Below are 26293 nucleotides of genomic sequence, written 5' to 3'. Positions count from 1 at the left end.
GTGGTGGGCTAATTTGTCGACCGGTTTCGCCGGTAATCCGGCTCCTCAGGACCCCAGACCGTGTGATAGCTGAGTGTAGCATCTCCGGCGCGCCCCACGCCATATGAGGCGTATCACCCGGAAACACGTCAACCACAACCAACGTGAGGCGTGGTCAATGCGTTCCAGGCAGCTTGGGTCCGGCGGAAGCCAATCGGCACGCGCATGCCCTATGCGCCGCCAAGGGATCTAGCCGGACAGAGAAAGATCTGTACTCGCATATGGTATGGACATATTTTATCAGCTATATATTTATCCGTATAGACCAAGTCCCAGTATTTTCTGGACTTAGTCTCTAACAAACGTTGTAGACGATTAAAACTATACAGGATCTCCTTATCCACTAAGGGCCTAGAGGGAACCCGGTCCCTTTCCCTCTGGAGTCCCTGTATGAAACTGTCCCATTGGAACATGGCTGCTGGTGCCGCGAGGTCAGGACAGTCGACGTAAATACCCCCTGCGTGGGGGACCGCTGCCCCCCCGAATAGGCCCCCCCGGCCTGGGACACCGAGTGTCCCGGTCCTAAATTTTGAATTAGCTTGAAAAAACGGGGGGAAAAAAAAAAACCCAAACTATTGAATTAAAATAGTGGTGAACGGTAGGTGGGTGGGGCGCGGTGAATGGGCGTGGTCCTAATACAGGGCCAAATTAGTAGTATTGTAAGCCACGTCCCAAACCAGCACTCTACCGTTCTTTACAGACTAATCTTATGGCAAATGTCATTCATGGCTCAGAGTGGTCTGGCTAGAAAATAGTATTTGTACAGAAAAACGCAGAACCCATCTGCAAGCCAAAGCACTCAATGAGTCATGTATATAAGAAAATAGAAAAACTTTAATTATTTACATTAAAACTCCCAAAACTGGGATAAATGGATCAGCGTAAATACACTACTCAGCATGAAATGTACAGGAGGCAGATACAACGGTCTGTAAGCCCACTCAACCTGCCCTATAAGGGCCACCTGGATGCAATTGTGTCCCCTCAATACAGTAAAGATTCCCTGCTGGCTTGTATAGGTGTCACAGATGTTTGTGACATGCAGATGGAAGCATGAAGTGCTCCAAAATCTGATAGCTAGCTGCATTGACCCTGCCCTTGATAAAACACAGTGGACCAACACCAGCAGCTGACATGGCACCCCAGACCATCACTGACTGTGGGTACTTGACACTGGACTTCAGGCATTTTGACATTTCCCTCTCCCCAGTCCTCCTCCAGACTCTGGCAGCTTGATTTCCGAATGACATGTAAAAGTTGCTTTCATCCGAAAAAAGTACTTTGGACCACTGAGCAACAGTCCAGTGCTGCTTCTCTGTAGCCCAGGTCAGGCACCTCTGCCGCTGTTTCTGGTTCAAAAGTAGGTTCATACTTCCATCTGCTGAAAAGCTTTATGGAGATGAAGATTTAATTTTTCAGCATGACCTGGCACCTGCTCACAGTGCCAAAACCACTGGTAAATGGTTTACTGACCATGGTATTACTGTGCTCAATTGGCCTGCCAACTCTCCTGACCCGAACCCCATAGAGAATCTGTGGTATATTGTGAAGAGAAAGTTGAGAGACGCAAGACCCAACACTCTGGATGAGCTTAAGGCCGCTATCGAAGCATCCTGGGCCTCCATAACACCTGAGCAGTGCCACAGGCTGATTGCCTCCATGCCACGCCGCATTGAAGCAGTCATTTCTGCAAAAGGATTCCCGACCAAGTATTGAGTTCACAACTGAACATAATTATTTGAAGGTTGACTTTTTTGTTTTAAAAACACTTTTCTTTTATTTGTCGGATGAAATATGCTAATTTTTTGAGATAGGAATTTTGAGTTTTCATGAGCTGTATGCCAAAATCATCAATATTAAAACAATAAAAGGCTTGAACTACTTCAATTGCAGTGTAATGAATCTAAAATATATGAAAGTCTAATGTTTATCAGTACATTACAGAAAATAATGAACTTTATCACAATATGCTAATTTTTTGAGAAGATCCTGTACACATTTTTAATCTGCATGTTAAAAGTAAAGTCTTGTCCAGGGCAGCCATCAGGGGGGGGGAACTTATGCTGCAGTGAAGGGCCCAGGGCATCTGAGGGCCCTGCCCCCCTCCCCCCCAAAAGCGCTGGAAGGGCCACATGTGCCGACTGCGGCCCTGTGGCTCACTAACCAGCACACCGTGTTCCAACACTGAGAGAAGAGTGACATCAGCGCTTGAACGTGGGGAGCCGATGAGTGAGCCTGTTACAGCGGAATTTCTATATTGGGGCACCACCTATATCTGGCTACAGGCTACATATACTGAGTCACCACCCATACCTGGCTACCTATACTGGGGCTGGAACTACCTATACCTAGCTACCTATACTGAGGCACCACCTATACCAGGCTATCTATACTGGGGCACCACCTATACTTGGCTACGTTTACGGAGGGCATCACCTGTACCTGGCTACCTATACTGGAGTGCCTATAGCTTGCTACCTATACTGGGGCACCTATAGCTTTCTACCTATACTGGGGGCACCTGTACCTGGCTACCTATACTGAGGCTGGAACCACCTATACCTGGCTACCTATACTGAGGCACCTCCTATACCTGGCTACCTATACTGGGGCACCACCTATACTTGGCTACCTTTACTGAGGGCACCACCTGTAACTGGCTACCTATACTGGGGCACCACCTATATTTGGCTACTTATACTGGAGCGCCTATAGCTAACTACTTATACTGCCGGCACCTGTACCTGGCTAACCTATACTGGTTCACAACCCATACCAAGCCACCTATACTGGGGGCAAATATACCATGCTACCTATACCGGGGCACCACCTATAGCTGGCTACTTATACTGGTGGAACCTATACCTGGCTACCTATACTGGGGGCACCTATGCCTGGCTACCTATACTGGGGGCACCTATACCTGGCTAGGGCAGGTGGATGAGTTGAGACAGAAGAGGACAAGAGGTAACACAGGGGGATAAAAGAGGCACAGGGAGAAAAGATATGAGATGGAAACATGAGGTCACACAGAGGGACACAAAAGAGGCACAAACTGAGGGGAGACAGAGGGGTACAAAAGAGAACGGATAAAGGATAAGAATGGACCTACACGTTTCTATCTCATTTGTTAACCGGGGACTACCTGTGTTTTGCTAGTATTTGGCTCCACCCACAACACGCCATGATCACGCCCACTTTTGCCGCATCACGCTTCAGTGTCGGAGCCATGCACATTTTTCGCCGCAGTGCACTTCGTGCACGGACATGCGGTGGGGTGGCTTGTGGGCAGGCACAGCAACCAGTGTGTGGGCCCAGGGAGGAGGGCCCAGGCTTGATGATGTATGAGGGGCACCAAAATTTCTGATGGCAGCCCTGGTCTTGTCACTATTGTTTTGAGTCCTTCTTGTTCTCGAATGACTACATATTTTTCATGATAGGGAGTCATTTTAGTGCGTGAACTAGTTCCACACATTCCCATTTTCCCCACTGTTATTTTTCCATTTAGCAGAGATTTTTTTTCCTGCTGTATCTTTCAGATAAGAATTGATGTTTGAAATCCTGAGAACAATCCTGTCCGCTAACAATAATTTAAACATTTTGCAGTCATTTTCTGTAAAAAAAAAAAAGGTATTTATGAGGAAGGGGTAACTAGATTTATCATAATTTGTTTTTCTTTTCTGCATAAATTATTCACACATTGCCTGTATGTAGAAAAAGCCTACCTGTATGTTTTGGGATGTGAAGTTGGGAGCCAAGAGGAAATATTCAATTTCAAACACCCAAATGGCAGCTCCTTTCCATTATTGATCATAACATAATACAGAAGTTCACGTTGCTTACAAAGCACATGTTTCACAGGTTATCAACAACACACCATTTTGGGCTGAACCACACCCTTTCATGTGTGAACCATACACTTTTGGAAGAATGAGAACATATGTACTATGGTAGTGGTCCTCAAACTACGGCCCGCGGGCCGAATACGGCCCCCCTAAGGTTTTTTCATTGGCCCCCAAACACAAAATGTATAACTTATAGATGCAGCCCACTGCACTTTTAAATATTGGCGGCCCGCATATAGAATAGCAGTGCTGGCAGCACCCATCCACATACTGTAGAAGCCAGCGAGCAGTCGTTCCCTGGCTTCCAATACAATTCCACATCAGGTGACACTGATGTCCACATGAACGGCAGGTTGTCACCTGGGTATGCTTCACTGTCTGGTGCACAAAGACTGTCTTCGGGCGCCGCATGACTGAATGGCTGGTTAAAGGAGTTCTCCTCCAGGCATGATTGGGGAGAACCAATACCTAGATTTATTGTAATGTTTTTAAACATCATGTTATGTATGTTCCGCCCCCCAGCAGTCTGAGGTATGTTGACCCGGCCCTTGACCAAAAAAGTTTGGGGACCCCTGTACTATGGTATTAACTGAATATACATGGAATGTTCTTCCAATGAATGGTTGAGCTCCTGTTTGGATTTTGAATCAAATAATTTTGGAATATTGGATTTGAAGGTCAGAGAGTAACCTTTATGTGAATGTTTTTCTAATGCATTTGATAATCCATATATTTAAAGGTGGTATGAAAAGTGTATTGGTGCCTGAGGGAACCGATGGAAACCTATTGGTAAACCTAAAGCTTGCAATAATATAATAGTGTTAGGCCACGCATTTACAATGAAAGATCAACAAATGTGATAGTACTCTCTAATGCTGGGAATACACGTTAAGTTTTTACTTTAGATAGATGGGTTCGATAGATAAATTCCAACCTGTTGGATCTGGTCGATTCTACTTTCGTTTCGATTCTCCTCATTCAAGTGAATGTAATTGATAAGAAAAGATAAGGAATCGAGAGGAGAATCGAGCAGTGAATCGAGAGTAGAATCGAACGAAAGCGAAAACGATGGCAAAAACGAACGCAAAAACGCATCGTGTATTCCCAGCATAAGTTTACATACAAATTCCACAGAGAACAATAGGGTAAAAAAACTCTCTAAATGGTGGAAGCTAATGCTGGGAATACACGTTAAGTTTTTACTTTAGATAGATGGGTTCGATAGATAAATTCCAACCTGTTGGATCTGGTCGATTCTACTTTCGTTTCGATTCTCCTCATTCAAGTGAATGTAATTGATAAGAAAAGATAAGGAATCGAGAGGAGAATCGAGCAGTGAATCGAGAGTAGAATCGATCGAAAGCGAAAACGATGGCAAAAACGAACGCAAAAACGCATCGTGTATTCCCAGCATAAGAGAATCTGAAAAAAAATGTAAAATACCAGTCAGCCAATGTACAGGAGAAAATTCACTGGGGCCTTAGCAGTACTTTGAATTCACAGCTGTTCACCAGAAAATGTTTGCTTCTGTGCTATTATGAAATGTTTGGCAAACTTTGGTGAGCTCATTTTTCAGTAACTTTAAATATTTGGCTCATAGTGACAAATACGATGTAATGAGATTAGTTGCCACCTCCATTTTTTGGTTTAGTGTTTTGTTCTATTAATTGGAATCTGCAGGATGGGGTTGTACCTGGCCTTGCAGTGTTAACGTGTGTTAATGGACATTGCCTTTGCCCATCTATTAGATGATGCAATACTTTTTTGTTCCAGAATTAACTTACTTTGGGCCATGGCAGTCTCCATAGCTGAATAGGAGCTTGACATCCATTCAAGTTCCTTTTGTAGACCTCAGTGTGTTATGACTGTAATCCTTCTTACCTCATTTATTACAGTCTATGATCCCTCATTTTATTTATTTTTAGCTAATAGTCCATTTCCTGGACTGTAGCTCTTGGTTAGAGCAACGTGAGCAATTACTGATTGCCAATTTACAGCATATTGAATCTCAGTAGCCTACAGCAGATCATATAGAGCTATGACTAATGTATAATAATCACTGTATGTGTGCAAGCTTCATATAATGCATATTTGACAGGTCCTATATGGTTTGCATAATCTTGACCATTTGACACTTGATCTGCTTTTTCTAATTCAATGTAATTAACAACTGCACTTATCTATGAAAATAGGAATTTTAAAAGCATTGGTAAATAACGTTACTAATATAGAGGAATATGTATCATTGTTTAAATTTCCAGGTCTAATCTAAATTTGTTAAATTCTTCTTTTGGTGCATGAACTAAACCTAAAATAAAGCATACATAATAGATGCTGTATATCATAAAATGACAGTTTTTATCAATATTCCATCATTATCCCTCTATAAAACAGTTTTTGCTTTAAAGGGAAGATCCGCGCTGCTTAAAAAAAACAAACTGCACTCACCTGGGGCTTCTTCCCACTCCTGGCAGTCGATCGATGTCCTCGGCGCAGCTCCTCTCCCTCCGGGCGTCCAGCGGTGAAGAAGCTAACCTCGCCAGGTCGGCTTCCGGGTCGGTGTCATGTGCGTTCCACGGTGCGGGTCACGTGGTGTACGTGACGTCATCGGGTCTCCACTGCGCAAGCGCAGTAGCTCTGCGCCTGCGCAGTAGAGACCCGATGACGTCTCTACACCACGTGACCCTTTGCCGTGGAGCACACGGAATGCGACCTGGAAGCCGACCTGGCGAGGTCAGCTTCTTCACCGCTGGACGCCCGGAGGAAGAGGAGATGCGCCGAGGGCACCAATCGACTGCCAGGAGCTGGAAGAAGCCCCAGGTAAGTGCAGTTTGTTTTTTTAAGCAGTGTGAACCTTCCCTTTAAATAGCTTTAAAGAGACACTATCGTGAAACAAATAAAAATACATAAATATAAAATGTACATTTTTCACTGAGCAAAATTCATTTTTTTTCCTATTTCACTGTCACTTTAAGTAGCTAGTGAAAATCTGACAGATCTGCCAGATTTTGAACTAGTTCATCTTCTCATGGGGGATTCTCAGTATTTCCATCTTGCTTAACAAAATGACTCTGTGGAAAGAACCTACAGTATACAAGATACCAGCCAACCTCCCTACTCATTAGCACACTATTTTGGCAGTTGGACTTAACAACAGCTATTCAGTAAGGTTTTTTGTAAAAAAAAAAAAAAAAAAGAGAGAGATAATTGAGAATCCACATATGAGGAGATGGACTAGTCCAAAACCTCCGAAACAGATCTGTCAGATCTTCACTAGCTACTGTAAAGTGACAGGAACATAGAGGGAAAAAAGTACTGCATTTTTTTTGCACCATAAGACGCACCTTAATTTAGAGGACAAAAACCAGTGAAAAGACACACTAACTAAACATGATGGGTTCATGGTGCAAGGATGACTTCTTAAGCTCCTACACCCAAAATGTCTCTGTAATCCCCCCCCCCCCCATTTCAGAAGTCCTCCTCTTTGTTACAGTAATCCCTCCCTCCTCAGTCCACTCCAGTCAGTCCCCACGCCAGTCAGCCATGCCTCCAACACATACATTTCCCGGGACTCCCGTCACAGCATCCAGCGTGTAAGCTACATGCACAGCACTCCGCTGTTTGCACGCTGACAATCAGCCACCCAGCTCCTCTCTCCCTTCACCCGGCATTCAAGCTGTAGATAGGCAGTGGGTAGCAAAGAAACAGTAGAGTAGACTGTGCTCAATCAATGAAGTTCTCCTAGGGCTATTGCCTTTAGCAATATACACCCAGCTGCTGCTCCAAATGTCATGTGGGAAAACAAGAGTATCTGGAAAGGAATGGAGATTGAGCACTATACAGTGCATTAAACTATTAATAAGATCAATGGGATTCACATGACACTTACAAGATGGCGGTAAGCAGAAGTATATTGCACAATCCATGTGCTAGATCCAGGTTTCCACACCCTTCCCTTCAACTGTACTATGGCCAGAAGCACAGCTCCTTGTATTAGGATTGAGGTACCAGGCTGGTGGAGCAGGGGGACCGGATGTCAGCATGCCAATTGCATTATTACGTGTTCCAAGAGATCTGCTGAAACACGTAATGACACAATTGGCATGATGACATCCAGTCCTCCTGCTCCACCAGCCTGGTACCTCGATCCTAATACAAGAAGCTGCGTTGCTGGTCACAGTACAGTTTAAGGGAAGGGTCATGTAATTTCATCTGAGGGAAACCTAGATCTAGCACATGGATTCTGCATTATGCTTTCTGCTTACAGCCATCTTGTAATAGTCATTTTAATTCCTTTGATTCCTTTGATTAAACATTTAATGCACCATAGAGTGCTCCATCTCCATTCCTTTCCAGATAGGCAGTGGGTAGGCAGTTAAAACCTGATATTGATCTTCCCAAAGGCCGCAGACTGAGCTTACACAGGTCACAGCCTCACTCCGTCTCTACACTGTCCTTTAAAGCTGCTGCAGGGATAGGTGGAGAGACAGTGGCACTGGGCAGAAATGTAGTACACACACACACACACACACACACACACACACACACACACACACACACACACACACACACACACACACACACTTTCGGGGGAGAGGAGGTGCATCTTATGGCCTGAAAAATATGGTAATTTAATGTGCATTTTATTCCAGAAAGATTGTACTTTTATATGTACAGTATGTATTTTACATTTTGCAACTTTTGCTATAGTTGTCCTTTAAGACAAACTCTTTGTCTGACCATGTTATTATATAGGCTATTATTACCATACTTGGTATCTCTGTAGAATAGGACCTGAAATTGTCTGCACCATAGATTTTGGAATATTACTTTGTATAGCACCAAAGACTGCCTAACTATATTTACCCTGAAAAAAAAATGCCTGAGACCAGTACTAATACCATATGCCCAATTTCAAAACACATTTATCACATTTCAAAATGAAATGCTAATTTATTCACTATTAGCCTTGTTTATATCAGTCAAGCTCAAAACTTTAAATATCAGCTAACTCCTAAGCACTAATGTGAGATTCCACTTTCACTGAACATTGCCTCTCAATACTTTTTATTTATTTATTTATTTAATGTTACTGAAAAGTAACCTGCTCTTTCAATTTGCAGCCCTCTATGAATTTCTGACACTGAGTGACATACAAATTGCATTTCTTTACAAGCAAATAATCTGTAATCTCTTTGTTGGGTTAGGGACATCCTAAAAATGTCTAATCTAGCTGCTCGAGTAATGCACTGCACAAAGTAAGAGCTTGTTATTCATTTTTTACACCTGAATTAATTTATTGATTGGTATCTAAACCGGACAGTGGACTCAGATACCTCTTTCTCATTTCCGAACTTCTTAAAATATCTGTATTTGGCCAACCTTTGGAACTCCTTCGGAACTCGAACATGCATGGGATGGATGTGCTCATCTTCGGAAGCACTGGAGGTTACTGCCCAAAGAGTGCAAAAAAGCTATTTGACCTCACAGGTCGAATTAATTCAACCAGAGATGGCTCAGGAATGACAGGATGGACTAAGGACCAGGAAGGCTCTTGGTATCCAGAGCCTTGCCTTTAATTAGGAAACATTTTAGAAGAGCCATATAAGTTTGTTACCATAAAACTAGATAAATTACATTATAAAAAGATAACAAGATTGTGAAATACAGTTGAGCTGGATTAGTTACACACACAATACAATTTTGATTGTATACACAATTGACACAGTCTGTGATCTCATTCAGAGATCGGGTATGCTGCCACCACTTTCCAAAAGCATGAAAAGACACGATTCTAAATCTAGATAGTAGTCCTGTAGGAAAAGGGTAATTTCAACATCCTAACTATAAAATAAAAATATAATAATAAAACAACTATGGTGATATTCTCTCCAAAAAGGCAGGATTCTTTGCAGAGGATATTCAGAGAGCATGATAGACTAAATCATTCATAAGAATATAAGAAAATGCCTAAAATTATGTAACAAACAACTGAGATTGTATAATAAATATTAGAACAAAAGTGGAAAAAAACTGAAGTCTAAGCAGTCTTATGGAATTACCTTGTCCATTTAAATTGTCGAAGAAGTTGGGAGAAATTTCTTTGTTAAGAGTCCAAATAAAAGAGTTGGGCCCGGGGTCCATTTGGGACCAGCAGATGGATCCGGGATGGGTTGATCAAGGCTGAGCTGGAGAAAAGCAAGGAAGGACCAGGATGGTCTGTGTCAAACTTTTTGTGTCTCTCCCTGACGAGGAGGAGTTGAGAGGAGAGATGATCCCAAATTTAACAACCTTAACTAAGGCTGGGGTGAGCCCCCTTGCTTCAGGATGAGAGTTTTGGTATTCAATAACAGATTATGCCATGAATGTATCTCAGAAAATAGAATTAATACCAGTTTTAACTTGAAAATAATTTCCTCTGTTCGTGGATACAAAGTGCACTGGGTCGATCATATTCCCTGTCTAGCAGGGCAGTATCTCTGGCTGTGGACCAGCTAGATGGACCATTAACCTTTTCAAATGTGTATTGACCTTGGTATATTATTCACAATGCGTGGCAACCTGATGCAGACTATATAACCTCAAAATTGTCCTTAGATTATGTCACAGTTCTGAATTAAATGTAACAGAGATGAACCAGGGTTCATTTAGGCTGATTCTTTTGGTGACAGGACATATGGTGGAAGCTGTCTTCCTTTCATGCTGACAGAGTAAGAAGGTTTACAAGACAGGTTCTGCATTGGTTTCTAAGTCTTCTATCAGCTTCTTTCTTAAAATGAATCCAAGCTGAAGCTTGTGTTCAAAATAAGATACTTACCCTGAAGAGAGGCAAGCCTCAGGATCCTATTGAGGCTTCCCTCGGTGGTCAGAAGCCCCCCATTGCTGATCGTGGTCCCCCTCCCCATCGGGGCCTGTGCAGCTCCTCTTCCTTTATCATGGGCGCGCAGTAGCAGCTCGAGCCATCCCGCACATGCGCAGTAGCACAGAGCCTGTGACTCTGGCTTACTGCGCATGAGTGGGTGGGCTCGGTCGGCTGTTTTGGGGCCACACTTGAGGTCAATGATGAGGGACAATGAAGTAGCGAGGGAAGCCGCAATAGGATCCTGAGGCTTCCCTCTCTTAACCTCCCTGGCAGTATGATTATTTCCAGATTTTAGGGTCTTTTCAGCATGTTTCAGACCCTAAAATCAGGAAAAAATCATGCTGCCAGAATGCCTGCAGCTGCCCCAGCACTCATTCACCTCCCTGGGCTCCAGCGCTGCAATTTTCATTCCATCCTCCGGTTGGTGCTGTAACTCTGTAGTGAGATCACTGATGGAGATCTCACCAGAGTGACTGAGAGCTTCGGAGGACAAGAAGGAGAATGGCTACCAACGTCTGGATTCCCCGGGAGGTGATTAAAATCGCTATACTCTGCACGCTATACTCTGCATAGAGCTCCCGGCAGGAGGTTAAGGTAAGTATCTGATTTTGTACCTGAGCTTTAGCTCGGGAAGACTTTAACAACAGAACTCAACGCCAAAGAGTCTGGGCCAGGTACCATAAATGTGTTTAGGACCACTAGTTTCATGACTCTGTATAGAGGAAGCATAAACACCCTTTACAATTAGCTTCTACAGAAACATTTCCTCTTTTCTTTCTCAAAAGACTAGAATCAAGCTTAAGGGAAACTCTGGAAAGTCTGTTTTTGCACTGATTTTCAGGCGAATGGTAATTATTCATCAAATGTACCCATTATTTCACATCAAAGTATTTATTCTATTATGAAAGTCTTAAAGGAATACTATCGATTCACATATTTTTTTTCAATTGACACAGGAAGTGTTTGGGAAGTGCTGCTAAGCACTGGTGTATACATTTTAGTAGCAACCTCTTTGTTTACTGTTATTATTATTTATTTATAAAGCGCCAGCATATTCCGTGGCACTGTACAATATAAGAAAACAAACAAGGGATACATAGGGCTCGATTCACAAAGCGGTGCTAACCCAGTTAGAGACTTTAGGCGTGATAACCATTGCACCACGCTGGTGAAAAGCCAGTTTAGGTGTGATAAGTTTAGGTGTGATAAGTTTAGGCATGATAAGTTTAGGCATGATAAGTTTAGATAAGTTTAGATCGTGCGCAAAATCCCGCATGCAAAGCAGCGCCATTAAACTCTATGCAAAGTGCACCAGACTTTGCTAGCGAAAAACTTTTGATCAGCTGTGCACTGCGGTGCTAACGCAGTTGGTGCTTAAACTTATCATGCCTAAACGTATCACACCTAAACTTATCATGCCTAAACTTATCACACCTAAACTTATCACACCTAAACTTATCATGCCTAAACTGAGTTTAGGCATGATAAAGGGCTTTTCACCAGCGTGCTAACTGTTAGCACCGCTTTGTGAATCAGGCCCATAATGATACAGACAATGATATACATCAAATATGAACACTGATACAAGATACAGCATTGCTGATTGCAATTTGATTTAACATGATGACTAAAATGTATAAATGTCTAACAGAGTGCAAACAATTAAATTAATAACATTCCATGACACAAAAGGATGAGAGCCCTGACCTTGCGAGCTTACAATCTAAAGGAATGGGGTGGAAACAAGAGGTGGGGAAGTATTCAGTATATGTACAGGCAGTGCGTAATTAGGTTATTTAGTGGGTGCATGGCCTAAGCTAGAGAATATGCTTGTCGGAAAAGGTGGGTTTTGAGGGAGCGTTTAAAGATTTTAAAGGTGGGAGAGTGGCGGATGTGTTGTGGAAGGGCATTCCAGAGGAGGGAAAGAGGCACGTGAGAAGTCTTGTACACGTGAATGTGAGGAGGTAATTGTAGAAGAGGATAAAAGAAGCTTGTGTGCAGATCTGAGATTGCGTTTGGGTTGGTATCTGGAGACTAGTGAGGAGATGTACAGGGGAGAGAAATTGTGGAGAGCTTTATCAAAATACTTTCAAACTTTACTGACGCTAAAACTGACGGCAGACTGAGCCATGAGGAGAGGGGAAATTCCCCTCACACTTGATCAGTTAACTCTGTGTGTGACAGATAGAAAGCTCCCAACAGCTGTAGCTTCTGTGTCCTGTGTTTCTGATTGAAGTGTCTGAAGAGAGCAGAGGAAATGTAACTAATTGTCACAGCTTTTCATACTGTTTTTGCTTTCAGAGTTTGATATGTTTGATATTTGCTTTCTGTAGTCTGATATGCAACTCTGGCTGTGCATTGAAGCAGACACCCCTTCTGCAATTGATTTGTTCCAATATAGCTAAATCCTACCCTCAATAAATTACAGCTTTTGCCTCTGATATTTAACATGAAAAGTAGGAAAATGTTACACAGCTACTTAGACATTATTTGTTTATTGTCATTTTAGAACACTTGGGTATTGATAGTATTCATTTAACAAATATTTGTAAATGCAGTGCATTGAAGAACTCAGAGAGAAAGCTATGTTTTTTATTAACAGGCCCCTAGTTGTTTATTTTTACTTTTGCTTCTGGTTCTTTAACACAACACTGCAATGTCCTGATATCAACACAGCTGGAAATATCCCGAGCTCTGTTTTATCATTTTGTTAATACAAAATGCTGTTAAAACCCTAGGCTAACAAAATGTACACTAGCGTCAGAATAATTTTATTTTTCTTGTCCCAACTTGAGAAAGCGCTAGTGAGTGCCAGCCCAAAGGTTCTTTAATACATAGAATTGTCAATGGTTTGCATAATTCAGAAATACAATAAGCATAAAAGTTAACACAAACATAATGAGAGTATGTCTTCAAAATAAATAAAAAAATTTTTTTCAATATGTGTATATGTAAAGCAGAGGTGGGACAAGGTCCTTCAGCACCCAAGGCTGAGACACCAAAGTGCTCACCCCCCCCCCCCCAGCCATCACACACTGATTGCTACTAGACTAAGAGGCGCCCCAGGGCCCCCAACCTCCCTAATACCTTAATCTCTAGTTATCTGACTTGCAGTCACTGCCATGTATCCCCTTTTCCTATTTCTTTCTGCTTCAAACACAATTGGGAATGACAGCTGAATGAATTGTGCGCCCCCTCCTACACTGCGCCCTTAGGCTGGAGCCTCTCCAGCCTCTGCCTCGGCCCGGCCCTGATGTAAAGCATGCAACAAAGCCCTTCTGGAGAAAGCTGTTATATTGATCAATTCTAATGTTTGGATTGTATACCAGCTTACCCCCCAAAAAAAACCCTCATTATTATCAAATCAAGAGCAAATGAGGACACAAATTAATCATATTGACTGTATTGATGCTTACAAACTTGCTGACTATATTATTTGCTCAATGTAAACAAATGTGAATGACATATTGACAACTTTAACTACTTAAAGAGAACCCGAGGTGGGTTCTAAGAATCCTATTAGCACACAGAGGCTGGGTCTGCATATAATGCCCAGCCTCTGTTGCTATACTGTTTCCCCCCAGGCCCCCCCTGCGCTCTGCTATGCCCCATAAATCACACAGCCATGCTAGCGACACACAGCTCGTCGATAGTCGGCTGTTTATATCTACACTATCACTCTCGCCGCTCCCCCGCCTCCTCTATATCTCCGCTCCCCTCCTGTGTCCCTTCCCTCCAATCAGCGGGTAGGAAAGGGGCGCAGGCGGGGAACGGCGACATAGAGGAGGCGGGGGAGCGGCGAGAGTGACAGGGTAGATGTAAACAGCCGGCTGGCGATGACACTAGCACGACGTTTGATTTATGGGGAATAGCAGAGCACAGCGGGACCTGGGGGAGACAATATAGCAACAGAAGCAAAGCTGTTAAGTGGGAGCAGCTGACCAAAAATGAATTAAATTAGTACATGGCAAGGAAATGAACAGTACTACTTAAAAACAGACAAGTGCCTACCTGCAAAAGAGTGCAAGCCCAACTCGTGGGATAAAATACACACCTAGCATACACATGACCTGTCTACCACTGGAGGGTGTTGGTTTCCGAAACAGCTTGCATGCAACCTATTAAGTACTCGTCCCTCCCACTGCGAAGAAGTCAATCCTCCATGGGAGGGGACCTAACACTAACTAAATCCTAACCTATGTATATGCATAGCCTGGGTGCGGCTGATCAAGTAAATTCGAAAATTGAAAATTGTGCAAAAGGTGGATCAGCGCATCACCAGGCCGCCTCCGAATGGCCTGGAATCAGAGGTGCGCTGAGGCACTTGTCTGTTTTTAAGTAGCGCTGTTCATTTCCTTGCCATGTACTAATTTAATTCATTTTTGGTCAGCTGCTCCCACTTAACAGCTTTGCTTTTGGTGTATATGCAGAGCTTCCGTTTGGGTTCAAGGTGCGTTTGCAGTTTCTGGGGGGGCTCAGCGCACCTCTGATTCGAGGCCATTCGGAGGCGGCCTGGTGATGCGCTGATCCACCTTTTGCGCAATTTTCAATTTTCAAATTTACTTGATTAGCCGCACCCAGGCTATGCATATACATAGGTTAGGATTTAGCTAGTGTTAGGTCCCCTCCCATGGAGGATTGACTTCTTCGCAGTGGGAGGGACGAGTACTTAATAGGTTGCATGCCAGCTGTTACGGAAACCAACATCCTCCAGTGGTAGACAGGTCCTGTGTATGCTAGGTGTGTATTTTATCCCACAAGTGGGGCGTGCACTCTTTTGCAGGTAGGCACTTGTCTGTTTTTAAGTAGCGCTGTTCATTTCCTTGCCAATATAGCAACAGAGGCTGGGCATTATATGCAGACCCAGCCTCTGTGTGCTAATAGGATTCTTTGAACCCACCTGGGGTTCTCTTTAACCTCTTGAGGACTGCAGTGCTAAACCCTCCTAGTGACCAGGCCATTTTTAGTAAAATAGGCCACTGCAGCTTTAAGGCCAAGCTGCAGGGCCGCAGAACACAGCACACAAGTGATTCCCCCCCCCCTTTTCCTCCCCACCAACAGAGCTCTCTGTTGGTGGGGTCTGATCGCTCCCCCATGTTTATTTTTGTATATATAAATATTTTTATTATTGTTTTTTTAATAAAAAGCCATGTTACTATTTCCCCTCCCTCCCTCCCTCCCTCCCCACAGCCGGCAAATCATTGCGATCGGCTGTCATAGGCTTCTGTTTATGAGAGCCGATGGCTCTCCAGTGTCCCAGGGGGACAGCCGTGTCACACGCCTGTCCCCAGTACAGCGCTGCTGCTGATCGTAGCGCTGTACAATGTAATTAGACAGCGATTCCGCTGTGTGACAGTCTCCCGATTGCCGCTTGGAGACTGAAGGAGAGGCGGAGCTCTGCCCCCCGAACTTGAGATGCGCGCAGCCTGCGCGCGGTCTCCTGCACTGCAAGCCCCAAGGACTTTATGCCGATCGGTGTTAGGTGGGCCTGGGGCTGCCGCCGCTGCCACGCCCATCGACGTGACGTGGTCTGCAAGCAGTTAAACCAATTTGGACAGATATATTTGTCCAATAATCACCTCTCAAAGGCAATTATTTATTTATTTACTTATTTATTGTATATATAAAGCGCAATCTGGATGAATATATCCGTTCAGCAGTGTTGCGGCGGTTTACCATGTATAGCCGCATGGACGCAGCTTGTTCCCCACTGCTATTACAGGGGATTGATTGCGGAAGAGGAACAAGTGTTCCCCCGAGGCAAACAATCCCCTGTGAATGAATCAAGTTGCCTCCAATCAGGAGGCAGCTTGGTTCATGAAAAGCTACGTCACAAAATGTTAAAAAATCTTGCACTTGCTGGTATCTTCCAGGAGAGTGCTTAGCGCCACCTAGTGACCAAAAAGTAAAATTAAAGTAGAAATAGAAAAAAAAAACAATACATACTGAATAAAAACTGATTGTCACCCCCCCCCCCCCCACCACCACCACCACCACCACCACCACCACCACCACCACCACCACCACCACCACCACCACCACCACCATCACCACCACCACCACCAATCTGCCCATTAAAAAAAACTAAAAACACTTAAATATATTAAAAAAAAAAACAATACAAATTACTGTTTTTTTTTAAATACATAAATAGTTACGTTAGTAACTAAACTTTTTAATATGTATGTTGTGAAGGTATATTACTATTATTTCAAGTTTATATGGGCTTGTAATTAGTGATAGATGCAAAACTGAAAAAATGCACCTTTATTTCCAAATAAAATATGTGCGTCATACATTAAATGGTGCAAAAACTTGGACAAATGGGCAAATAAAATGTGTGGACTTTATCCACAGTAGAACGTTTTATTTTAAAACTATAATAGCCGAAAACTGAGAAGTAATGATTTTTTTTCCATTTTTTTCTTATTATTCCTGTTAAAATGCATTTAGAATAAAATTATTCTTAGCAAAATGTACCACCCAAAGAAAGCCTAATTGGTGGCGAAAAAAAAAAAAGCTTTTGATCATTTAGGTGCATTTAGTCATTTAGTGATAAAATTATTGGTGAATAAAAGGAAGGGAAGTGGAAGGAGCAGTGACCAGGTAAAATTGCTTCTGTCCTAGAGCTGAAAACACCTGCGGGCTTAAGGGGTTAACGTGAACTCGAGGTGAAAATAAACTGATGAGATAAATAATTGTATTTATCCTCCTACTCCAAAAAATTATTTTTTTAGATATCCCATTGTTTTATTTTATATTTAAACATTTACAAAGTAGAATGGCCTGTTGTCTCTGCTCAATGGTAGCCTATTAAGTGTCACTAAATGAAAATACATGAACTATTGACCTTAACTTTATCTCTGCTCTCAGAAGTTGTATTCTGCCAGGAAAACCTTCATGGCTGTAATTTGTTTATCAGTAATGTTTACTATATTCCCCACAAGGCATCGACAAGACAGATCTTGTAAAAGCTATAGATATAGTGTACTTGGACTTTGCAAAGGCTTTTAACACTGTTCCCCACAGTAGCCTGGTACAAAAGCTAAAGATACAGGGACTAGGAGAAAATGTGTGTATGTGGATAGAGAACTGGTTAAGGGATACAAGGCAAAGACTGGTGGTAAATGGAACATACTCAAAATGGGAAACTGTTAGCAGTGGGGTACCACAGGGGTCAGTACTTGGTTCTATTCTTTTCAGTTTACTTATTAATGATCTAGTAGACGGAATACAGAGTAATGTAGCCATCTTTGCTGATGATACAAAATGATGTAGAATTATCCACACTAAGACTGATCGGCCATATGCAATTCACTTTTTCCTCCATAGTTTTCTCCGAGGTGATATTTTTAGACTTGTCAATAAAATGCCTTTTAAGCCACCAGAAAGCAAGAAAAGGCTCAAAATAATTTTGTTAGTACTTATTCACCTACTTTTTGGTACTTTCTTTGTTGAAAAGTTCTGGAAAGTTATTTAACCAGTTTACATCCCGCATACAGTATAATCACGTCATTGCAAGTGGCTCCTGAAAGCCACATGACGTGATTATAAGTTGCTGTCATTTAATGAGCACAGCGGGCGTGCTAGCACGCTCCTGGGCTTATTCACCCCCTCCCCCTAACTACACTACTCTGGCATCCCTTCCCGGGTCTCCGATCCCCCCACCCCCCGCCCGATCCTCTGTAATACCCCCCTCCCCCTCCATGCTGCGATCGGGCATCATGGAGGTTTACAATGTAACAATATTTACCTGACCTTGTTCCAGCGCCGATCATGATCCTCTCCCTGTAGTTACGCTGTCAGCCTCACTATGGTGAGTGAACCGGGTCCCTGCTTGATGACGTCATCAAGCCGGGACCCGATCCGGTCAGCAAAGTGAGGCTGCCAGCGGTACTGCAGGGAGGAGATCGTGATTGCCAGTGGAACAAGGTCAGGAGAGAGATTCTTACTCCTAATGCTTCCCTGTGCCTAGCTCTGAAGAGGGGGTGGAGGAAACACCTGGCAATATCTTAAAGGGCCAACACCTGGCTATCCATGGGGGGTGGGATACAAATTAAAGGGGGCACAGCTGGCTATAAATGGGGGAGGGGGAGGCATAAAGGGCATATACCTGGCTATGAATGGGGGGAGGGGGGTAATAAAAAACACATCTGGCTAAATATGGGGGGGGGGAGAGATAAACAGGCACATTTGGTTTACTGAAGTGGGTGGGGGGTTACAGAGGCACATCAGGGGCTGGGGAAGGGTAATGGGGCAGATCTGGCCAAGTATGGGGGAGGGGGGTATAAAGGAGCACATCTTGCTAACTAGGGAGCGGGGAGGATTAAAAAGTGCCACAACAATCAAAGAAAAATCCAAAGCCGCAAAATGGAAAAAAAATGCACCTTTATTTCCAAAAAATATATATTGTCGCCATACATTGCACTAGGATCATACTTTAAACCCTGTTATAACCAGGACAAGCAGGCAAATCAAATGTGTAGGTTTAATTTACAGTACCACTTATTATTTTCAAATTATAATTGCTGAAAACTAAGAAATAATTCCTTTTTTCATTTTTTCCCCCTTATTACAATTAAAATCTGTACAAAATTAAATAATTCTAAGCAAAATGTACCACCCAAAAAAAGCCTAATTGGTGGCGGAAAAAAAAAGGTATAGATCATTTATGTGTGATAAGTAGTGTTGGGCAAACACCTGGATGTTCGGGTTCACGAACGTTCGCCGAACATGGCCGCGATGTTCGGATGTTCGCGCCGAACTCCGAACATAATGGAAGTCAATGGGGACCCGAACTTTCGTGCTTTGTAAAGCTTCCTTACATACTACATACCCCAAATTTGCAGGGTATGTGCACCTTGGGAGTGGGTACAAGAGGAAAAAAAATATTTGAAAAAGAGCTTATAGTTTTTGAGAAAATTGATTGTACAGTGGTGGGTGAGCGGTGTACTACTATTCCCAGCAGCGACACAGAGCACAATGCTATACAGTGGTGGGTGAGCGGTGTACCACTGTTCCCAGCAGCGACACAGAGCACAATGCTACACAGTGGTGGGTGAGCGGTGTACCACTGTTCCCAGCAGCGACACAGAGCACAATGCTATACAGTGGTGGGTGAGCGGTGTACTACTATTCCCAGCAGCGACACAGAGCACAATGCTATACAGTGGCGGGTGAGTGGTGTACTACTGTTCCCAGCAGCGACACAATGACTGGGGGGACCCTGGCTAGCCTGGCTGGAGAGAGAACTACCCTGCCTGCCTACCCAAAGCTAAACCCACAGACAAATGGCGGAGAAGTTACGTGGATCGGGTATTTATTTACCCGAACCACGTGACCCGTTCGGCCAATCAGAGCGCGTTCGGGTCCGAACCACGTGACCCGTTCGGCCAATCACAGTGCTAGCCGAACGTTCGGCCATGCGCTCTTAGTTCGGCCATATGGCCGAACGGTTTGGCCGAACACCATCAGGTGTTCGGTCGAACTCGAACATCACCCGAACAGGGTGATGTTCTGCAGAACCCGAACAGTGGCGAACACTGTTCGCCCAACACTAGTGATAAGTAGTGATAAAGTTATTGGCTAATGAATGGGAAGAGTGTGAAATGTAGAAAATTGTTTTGGTTTTTTAGGGGGAAAACCCCAGCGGCGCGAAGTGGTTAACATTGAAGATGAAAAATTATCTCCTAGGAGAAAACTCAAGTGAAAAAGAGAATTGCATATGGCCCATAGTGACATATTACAACAGAACTGTAACGATTGTGGAATTCTCTCCGTGATCAGCGCACAAGACGTGTGCTGACACTGCGGAAATCCTCCACAAGCGTGTAATTTGCGGGAACCCAGCAAAAGGTGCAATGCACCTGTAGAGAGAAATTCCTGTCGGCAGGTGGAGCTGTGGAGTGCAGAGAAAAAGCTCCTCTGCTCTGCCACAGACGCAAGACAGGAATTGCACGAAGGGAAGAAACGCAGGGCAAGATAGCCCTGAATGAGATTGAGCAAAGGGACAGATTGTATGTGTGTGCACCAAACTAGTCGCCAACCCGCGACGGTGCATACACAACAGCAGATAGGAAGCAGGAACGCAATCGCGAGAGAGGCGATTGCCAGAGGCGACACAAGGCTACAGCAAGGCAGAGCACGAGAGTAGCAAAGGCACAGCAAATCATACAATGAGAAGATAAGGAAAATAACAAACGCTAGCTAAACGCGAACACCGCACTCATTCGCAGCAGTGCACGCGTTTATGCGCGGTCTCCGCGTGTTAAGCACAACAGAGACAAGCACGCCTAACTAACCACCGACAGACAAACATGAAACAGAGGACGCGAGCGCTTGCTTAACGGTTACCTCACCGAGCCTCCAGCAAGCGTTCGTAGCAGACAAGACAGATACACGAAAACAGGAATAAGTGAGAGACGGATCCACAGCACTAGCGCAAGAGGCTAGTGCGATCCAGGAAGACAGATTAGATGAGATAGCTGGTAGCAACCGCTGCTCCAGCTATACTCCCAGAACAAAGATCAGAACAACTTCCTGTCGACCACCTTTGGGACAGAACAATCGCAACAGACAAACAAAACAGGTATGCAATCCTAACTGCACTAGGGAATCTGCCTAGTGCAGTCCCAGGAATTACTCTAAGCTAATCTTTAAACAAAGAGCAAGGCTGACACTCCAGGCGAGTTACACAGGACTAACCCTTATGACCAGCAAAGGACTCTGGAAACATAGCTCTTTATACTGCCAGTCATCAAAGGAGGCAGGTAGGGGATTTGCATAACGAGTGTATGCAAATTCCTCAGCAGCAGAACAGACCAGAAACTTGTAATGGAAAGACAGGTCTCTCTTCCAGAGACCTGCAGCCCACAGACTAGAGGAATGGTCAAACAGCTGTCTGCCAGTGCATCCAGCTGAGCGGATCATTACAGTACCCCCTCCTCTAGCGTCAGATTCCAGACGAGCCTCTAAACTGATATTTGCAAAAGACTCTAACTGAAGACTCATGAAGGTCGGGGCAGCCCGACAAGGCCCAATTCCAGAGTCAGTCCAGCCGAAACCGACCTCATCGGAAGCAAACACCACCGAAACATGCCCATCAGTACTACCAGTCTCAGTATAACACCCATCAGGACTGTGAACGCCAGAGAAGAAGCCATCGACACCCTCCAGACAATACCCACCACCTTCCAGGGAGTGTCCGAAAATACCAAACCTGCCACAATACCTGTTCGAAGTGTCCCTTACAACACAAAATCCACTGTTGATCTTATCCAGGGTACCAAGCAAAATTTCTCCCGGAATCTCCCAGAACCTTTTGAAGCTCCACAGAGATCCCAAGAGGGCAGAACAATCACCAGGCTCACATGGAGAACTATCAAGCCCTCCTATGGAACCAATGACTATTCTGGATTCAGAATTACGAGGACACCCATCAAGATCAGGACTTTCAGGGACCACTTCTGGGCATGCAAGCAGGCAGGCCATATCAGAGCATGTCTCCACCGAGGAAGCATCTGAGCATGCTGGTAACCGAGGCACACTTGGGCTTTCTGGGTCACAGAGCACATTGGGGTACACCAGCACAGGAGAAACCTCAGAACATGTCGGGAACTGCCAACCTCAGAGTCCGACATGACAGGACCAAAACCAGTACCGGGCAGAAAATCATCATGAGTGGAGGTCACAGGTACTGGTCTTTCAAAAGAAGACTCGGACTTAAATTCAGAATTTTCTGTGACTGTAATATCATCATTGACTACATATGAGTGAAGCTCCACCAGAGCTGCAAAGGTAGTCAGCAGAACAGCAATGCCTACTGAAGTGGGCAACACCTCAGAAGGACTTGGGGGGCAGGAGACATCTCCTACAAGTTCTGCACCCTTTGGGATGAACTCGGAGGTCTCCAGGACATCAGACAAAACCTCAGGAACATCATTTTCCAAGTTTTCTAAGAAGGATTCTGAACCATCCATGTTACGGGGCAAAACTGGAACTTTATTTTGTGGATAGGGCATATGTCCCAGGGAAGGTTCCACCAAAAACTGAGACTGAATTTCATCATCATGAGCGGAATGTACAGGAATATTTATTGGAACACACACTGACTCCCTAACTTTAATCTCACTGCACCCAGAATTCTGCGTAGCAGTCAAACTAGCTTGCAACTCCAGAACTGCAGAAAAACAGGTGAGTATAGTAGCAATACCTAGACGAGCCTCTAGGGACACTGCAGGAGACTCTAAACAAGGCCATATTAACTCATTCAGAGTACAGGGTGCAAAATCAGCATTTTCCTCAGAGCAAGAAAGGGACTCACAAGTGTCAGTGCTAGTGTTGGGCGAACAGTGTTCGCCACTGTTCGGGTTCTGCAGAACATCACCCTGTTCGGGTGATGTTCGAGTTCGGCCGAACACCTGATGGTGTTCAGCCTTTTAAGTTCGGGTTCGCCCCGAACTACTAATTGGCCGCCGAACAGGGCCGAACAGGGCCCCTGTTCGGCCGAACAGGGCCCTGTTCGGCCGAATACTGCCCCCCTATGGGGTCGCAGGCATAAGGGGGGAGCATGCCCCGATCGTGGGGGGGGTCGGAAATTCCCCCCACCCCCTCCGCTAGCGCTCCCCCCTCTGCCCGCTTCCCCATACAAAAGTTTCAGGAAGTACCGGTCCGGTGGTAGTGGGTGGCTGGCAGTGGGCGGCACTGTGAAGTGAGTGACTGAGGAGGAGGAGTCCGGAGAGTGACGCGTTGAGGGAGGCCGGGCAGCGGGCGGTTCAGCAGTAGTACCGTACTCCTCCTCAGTCACTCACTTCACAGTGCCGCCCACTGCCAGCCACCCACTACCACCGGACCGGTACTTCCTGAAACTTTTGTATGGGGAAGCGGGCAGAGGGGGGAGCGCTAGCGGAGGGGGTGGGGGGAATTTCCGACCCCCCCCCGTGATCGGGGCATGCTCCCCCCTTATGCCTGCGACCCCATAGGGCCCCCAAAAGCGGGATGTTCGGGGAGTTCGGGGTTCGGCCCGAACATGCCGAACATTGCGGCCATGTTCGGCGAACTTTCCCGAACCCGAACATCCAGGTGTTCGCCCAACACTAGTCAGTGCGAGTGGACATCATGTTTTCATTCATGGTACATGGCAGATTCAGAGAAAGCTTCTCTGGACAAAGCAAAGAAGCGTCAGCATCAGATTCGCAAAACCGAAGCGCTGTCTCATTCTTAGATTCGGCTAACAATGTCAAATCCAAAGAGTCAGAACGCAAAACTTGCGAATCAAAAATTGCTTTAGGTTGTGAAACTGACGCTTCCATAGCGCAAACCTCCGCGATCTGCGGGGCAGACTGTAAGGCGTTCAGGACAGAAACACTGGAGCAACTGTCACCAGGCAACTGGCCCTTACAGGTGTGAACAGGGTGAGACAAAGACGCATTTGCAGTAGAAATAGTGACAACATCAGGAAAAATGTTATTAGACATATTAATTTTACTTTTGATGCTGCATAATTTAGGAATTTTCCCCATAGCAGGATCACAGATGGAAGATCTTAAAGATTTGTCTCTAAATGACCAGGGGTCCCACACATCCTTGAGAAAACTGGCACATCCATGCCGATCACAATTTGCAGGAAAATCCGAGAAACAGGCATCAGATCGCACAGATTCAAACTGCACACAGTCAGGAGAGAATCCTCCAGGATTCGCACAGGAGTCAACCACAGTGGCATACCCACTCATTTCAGATCGCACAATGTCAAGACTCACATGCTTTACCCCAGAAAGGCAGGAACAATCATCCGACAAAGGAAACAGCACTGTTGCAAATTACAGAGGCGGAAGAATCTCAATCTTCTAACTGTAATATTAAATACTTAACGCAGGAAGAAGTAAAGGCAAGACTAAATAAATTAAAAATAGACAAGGCACCTGGCCCGGATGGCATGCATCCTCGGGTCCTAAGGGAATTAAGTTCAGTTATAGCTAAACCCCTTTATCTTATCTTTTGTGACTCTCTTGCAACTGGCAGAGTCCCAGTGGATTGGCGTACAGCCCACGTTTTCCCATTATTTAAGAAGGGCAAAAAATCTGATCCAGGAAATTATGGACCTGTAAGCTTAACATCAGTTGTATGCAAACTATCTGAGGGGTTACTAAGAGATACTATACATGACTTCATAGTGGAAAATAATCTTATTTCTCAGCATCAACATGGGTTTACTAAAGACAGGTCCTGTTTGACTAACATGCTCAGCTTTTACGAGGTAGTGAATGCTAATATGGATATTGGGAATGCTGTAGATGTGATATACTTGGACTTTGCAAAGGCCTTCGACACTGTTCCCCACAGAAGTCTGGTGCAAAAGTTGAGGATGCAAGGACTGGGGAAGAGTTTGTGTGCATGGATAGGGAACTGGCTAATGGACAGAAAACAAAGAGTTGTGGTCAATGGATCGTACTCAAAATGGGAGACTGTTAGCAGTGGGGTCCCACAGGGGTCTGTACTGGGTCCAGTGCTCTTCAATTTATTTATTAATGACCTAGTAGATGCAGTAGTGAGCAATGTTGCTATTTTTGCAGATGATACAAAATTGTGCAGAATCATCAACTCTCAGGAAGATAGTGTCATATTGCAACAGGATCTGGATAGGATGGCTATATGGGCACATACATGGCAGATGAAGTTCAATGTTGACAAATGTAAAGTCATGCATTTTGGTCGTACCAATGGTCTAGCACCATACAAAATAAATGGGATACAGTTGGGGACATCAAACTTGGAGAAGGACTTAGGAGTACTCATTGACAACAAGTTAAATAATCGTACTCAATGCCAAGACGCTGCAGCTAAAGCGAACACAATTTTGGGATGCATTAAAAGGGAAATAAAAACTTGAGATGCTAGCATAATATTGCCCCTGTTTAACTCTCTAGTAAGGCCACATCTGGAATATGGAATTCAGTTCTGGGCACCACATTACAAAAAAGATATTGCAGTTTTAGAGCAGGTGCAGAGACGAGCTACAAAATTGATACGTGGGATGGAAGGTCTCGCTTACCAAGAAAGGTTAGATAAACTGGGTTTATTTAGTCTAGAGAAAAGACGCCTTAGAGGAGATCTAATTAACATGTATAAATACATCAGAGGGCAATATAATAGCTTGGCGGATGAGCTTTTTGTCCCTAGGCCTTCTCAAAGGACTAGAGGACATGATCTGCGCATGGAGGAAAAACATTTTAGCCATTTATCTAGGAAAGGGTTCTTTACAGTAAGAGTGATTAAGATGTGGAATGCATTGCCACAGGAAGTCGTTATGGCAAACTCTATACCTGCATTTAAAGGGGGCTTAGATGCTTTCCTTGCATTGAAAGACATCCATGGCTACAATTACTAGGTTATGCCTAATGATGTTGATCCAGGGATTTTATCTGATTGCCATCTGGAGTCAGGAAGGAATTTTTCCCTTGGGGCTAATTGGACCATGCCTTGTGGGGTTTTTTTCGCCTTCCTCTAGATCAACAGGGGTATGTGGGGGACGGGCTGGAGTTGTACT

Source organism: Hyperolius riggenbachi, chromosome 8, assembly GCF_040937935.1.
Source record: "Hyperolius riggenbachi isolate aHypRig1 chromosome 8, aHypRig1.pri, whole genome shotgun sequence".
Lineage (NCBI taxonomy): Eukaryota > Metazoa > Chordata > Amphibia > Anura > Hyperoliidae > Hyperolius > Hyperolius riggenbachi.
This window is presented reverse-complemented; position numbering follows the sequence as displayed.